The sequence below is a fragment of the Limulus polyphemus genome, unplaced genomic scaffold (genome assembly GCF_000517525.1).
Source record: "Limulus polyphemus unplaced genomic scaffold, Limulus_polyphemus-2.1.2 Scaffold168, whole genome shotgun sequence".
In the NCBI taxonomy this organism is placed as follows: Eukaryota; Metazoa; Arthropoda; class Merostomata; order Xiphosura; family Limulidae; genus Limulus; species Limulus polyphemus.
Genome location: NW_013665778.1, coordinates 811224 through 815742, shown reverse-complemented (window position 1 = coordinate 815742; position 4519 = coordinate 811224). Strand labels below are relative to the sequence as shown.

The following is a 4519-nucleotide window of genomic DNA, read 5'->3' as shown; positions in this document are numbered from 1 at the left end:
AAGGTCTCTTTATCTAAAAATAAACATCAAGTATCTTTATCTGAAGATGAACATAAGGTCTCTTTATCTAAAAATAAACATCAAGTATCTTTATCTGAAGATGAACATAAGGTCTCTTTATCTAAAAATAAACATCAGGTCTCTTTCGATGACGAAGAACCCATTTTGAGACTAATAATGCTTGGGGACGGCTTGAATGGGTAATGAAGAAAAACTTTAATATAAGTTTAATATAACAGCAAATGTACAACGTTTCGACAAGGTTTTGTCATCATCAGGTACATTTGCTGTTATACTAAATTTATATTAAAGTTTTTGTTCATTACCCATTCAAGCCGTTTCCAAGCATTATCAGGTCTCTTTATTTGAAAATGAACTTAAGGTTTTAACTTAGAAATGAACATAAGATCTCTTTACCTGTCAGCAAGAACTCTGATGATTAAATTTATAAAAAAAAATTATTCATAAAAAATGTGGTTATTTATGGTTCTTTTTATATTTTAGGAAAAAAGACTACAGTGTCATGTTAATGATACTAAAATAAAATGAGAAGAACTCTTATATCTAAAGACATAGTTTTATAAGAAACAGGTAGCACTTCCATCATTGGATCTTTTGTGTCTGTTTTATTTTCAAATTAAAAAAAATACAAAAAATATATATTTCATTGCAAATGCACAACTGTTGCTCTCACACCGGATTTACTTGTATTTGAAATTTACAATTAATTGCTTGATTTTTCTTTTACTTGTGACGGATTTATTATTATATATTTACTTTAATATTGACGTTTGTTTAGATTAAATTCATATTTAGAAACATACATAGCTTATACTGTTAAATGTGTATTGCGAAACTCCCGCCTATTCTCTAAAGTTGTTCTCCAGTGTAAGAATCAACAATATACGTGTGTACGTAAACGCCAGTGTAGCTTTGTATTGTTACGTAATCTGAATTTTTGAGAAACTCCCCACACGACTATAAATATAACCAACGCGATGCGCCAAAAAACAGTATCTATTATTGGCTTGATATAGTTGGTGTACTATAAACTTCGGTAGCTATAACTGTGATTAGCGCTTATTAATCGGGAAACTTCAGATATTTGACCAGGAACGTTTATAAATTGCGAACATTACAAAACATTTAACTTCAGTGGATTCACATCGGACATTAATACTTTTACGAAAATATTACCTAATGTCATCGGAAGAAACTTGACCTGCAATCGGCGTGTGATCAGAAAGAACTACAGGGCTAGCTAGCTCCCTATTAAGTGAATTATACCTATATCAACTCGAAATTAACTCTCTAATCGTGAACCCTCGATAAGACATCAGGAAAGTTCCAGACTAGAAAGAAGACTTTATATTACTTATAAGTTTGTAAAACTTTTGTATATAAATCATTGTTTGTAATAACCATTTCAAATACCTGTTATGGTAAATTATATTATTGTTTGTGTATTAAGATATATTTGTATTAAAAAAGAAAGAAGAAAACTGTGTATATCAATTTTGTTGGCAAATATCATAAATGGGTACATATCAGCATATTTAACTACTAAATCTAAATTACAATTTAACTCAGTTTCAGACCATTCGAAATTGTAATACGTAACATACTGACACAAGGTCAGGCGATATGATCTCGCTGTCGCAATGTTGCCTTGATCACACCACATATATAAGGTTCTAGTTTGAAATTAAACTATGAAAACAACACAGGCATTGCTTTTTTATATTCATATTTCAATTTAAATTACTATTCTGATAAAACAAATAAGAAAATGTGTTGATTTTACTCTTTACTGTGGACTATTTAAAATGGGTTTATTGCACTGGAAAAGACAGTTACAAGTACAATCTGTGACAGTTAAAACTTTCTCAGTGGTGCATGCACCCAGCTTTTTAAAGCAATTCCAGTATCTGTGAACATGTGAATAAAAAAAAGGATATGACTTGATAAAAATATAATTTATAAGAATAACATTATTATTCTGAGAACAAGAGATATTATTTATTGAATGAATGAGCAGAGATAAGTGTTTCATCCCAAACAATTGAAATAACTATTCATCCTTTACCAATGTGATTAAACCAAAAAACAGAAACACATTATGAAGAAATTTAAAATATAGAGACCAATTTGCATATAAAATTGCTCTGCGTCTTACTCAGAAGTGATTTTAGTTGCTTTTAAGTTGTTTGAAAAAAAAAAGTGTTTGTGTGATTATCTTATACAACATAAGGTACATTTTATGAAGTCCAAAAAAACAACATAAAACAGACTTACTATGTGCTACAGATCGCATAAAAAATGTGTAAAATCAGTATCACACTGCCCTTCAATAAACTAAAAATTAATTATTAGCTATTCTAATGTTTGTAGTTAAGTCACGAAACTACACAAAGGGCTATTTGTGCTCTGCCCACCACGGGTATCGAAAGCCGGTTTCTAGCGTTGTTCTTAATTCTATATAGAAATTATGTTGAAAACAGGCTTATATAAATCATTAGCAACTAAAATTGTGTAACATTAATCATTAATATATCCTAAGTTATCTCTTCATTATGAACATTGTCATGACAGTATATGGGCATTAGAGGCGTTGCTAGGCACTGGCACACGGGTCTTGTGCCCCGATTCTAGTTGACAGTGCCCCGAATCTCCAGTTGGTGCCTTGAAAAATCAGAATAGAAACCCATAATTGAGAACATATTGAAACATCGAAAATTCCCTCGCCTATGGGCCCGAGCCACGAATCTTTCAAGCACCTAGCGACGCCTCTGCTGGGCACATTTATGACTATGGTAACTATACTGAAAACTTTGTCATTCATGCACATCTTATACCTTTATGGTTACTTGTCTAACTTCTTCCAAACAAGTCTAATTAGATGTATATGTATATACATTTATTTTTGTATATTAAAAAATGAGATCTAAAATGACCAGGTAATCTTAAAACCAATCTAAGTAATTTAAGTAATTTTTATAACTAATCACCAAACAAGAGTGGCTTTTAACAAGTGTATTTTGTAATGCATGTGGCGTAAAGCTTAAAGATTCTTCTGTGATTACCAGTGCGCTATGTAAAGAAGATAATTAAGTATTAACGTTGATCAAGCACCCTGTAGATATATTTGACTTTTTAAGTGTCTAAGGCTTGTGGTATTGGTCACGAGCGTATAGCATGATTCTAATTTGGAAGGAAATGCATATCATAAAGATAAATGTATATGTTAAATAACTTAAACCAACATTCTCAAGTTAAAACTATACAAAAGATTAAGTTGAATAATACATGGACGTAACATAACCAGTTTTTTTTCTAATTAGTGAAACAAATCTACTTCTTAAATAAACTTAATAAAGTTTAGTTCTTTTTAATACTTTTCATTTTTCAACTTTGTTATTTACATTTTTCCTTGTTAGTAAATCAAGAGTATATATTAATCACCAACAGTAAAGACTGTAAATGCAAAGAAACCAAACAGTTTTAGTACAGAGTACAATACGTATTTCTATAGACGCTATAAATAAGTGCATTTATCTTCTATTCAGTAAGTTAATGTTTTTATATAGAAAGTATTAAAGTTGTATAAACTGTATGGGTAAAATACAGTGTATTCCAGTTTAGTATAAAAAAAATGTCATACTGATATTCTCCAGGAAATGAACAATACCAAGTTTTTACTAGTTTCTGAAACACGGTGACTTTTTTTTTATTTCTTTTATGGTGATAATCATACTTTTACTACAGCTGGTTTGTTGGAGACCACTCAATTTATTTAAGCATTTTAATTGAAAAACTCCACTCCCCCCCAAATAAAAATAAAGCTCTGGTGGTAAGCTAATGAAATTAACACGGCAGTAATGTCATACATGTAAAAAACTAGGATACTTCAGATTAAACAACTTATTTGTTTATTTATCTTTAAACTAATTGAATTTCGTTTAGATTTCGTTTTTTGTTTGAATTTCGCGCAAAGATACACGAGGGCTATCTGCGCTAGCCGTGCCAAATTTAGCAGTGTAAGACTAGAGCTAGTCATCACCACCCACCGCAACTTTTGGGTTACTCTTTTACCAACGCATAGTGGGATTGACCGTAACATTATAACGCCCACACGGCGGAGATTCGAACCCGCGACCTTCAGATTGCGAGTCGTGCGCCCTAACCACCTGGCCATGCCGGGCCGTAGATTTCGTATAGTAATGTATAAAATCTAAAAGGACAGAATTTTATTTTACACAAAACAACACACACATATATATATATATGTGTGTACTAATTTTTGTCATAGAATAATCAAAAAATAAAACGTGACTCTAAATTAAAATCCCTAAATTAATTTAAATAATAATTCTTAACCAAAATGATATAGAATGATGAATTTTTGGTAAATTGGGGTAAATAATTGTCAAAATTATACCTTCCCTAGCAAATATTCTGTAGTACTTTGTTTATTGTTAAGCAAAAAAAGAAACACTATAGGCTATCCGTGCTCTGCCCA

The 4519-nt window shown here is 30.9% G+C and overlaps 1 protein-coding gene across 1 annotated transcript in view; it reads right to left on the bottom strand.

The window, feature by feature from the left end:
- Window positions 1–4519, bottom strand: part of LOC106477652 (RAC serine/threonine-protein kinase-like) — a 42002-nt gene that overhangs the window by 27247 nt on the left and 10236 nt on the right. The gene's annotated exons all lie outside the window — the stretch shown is intronic.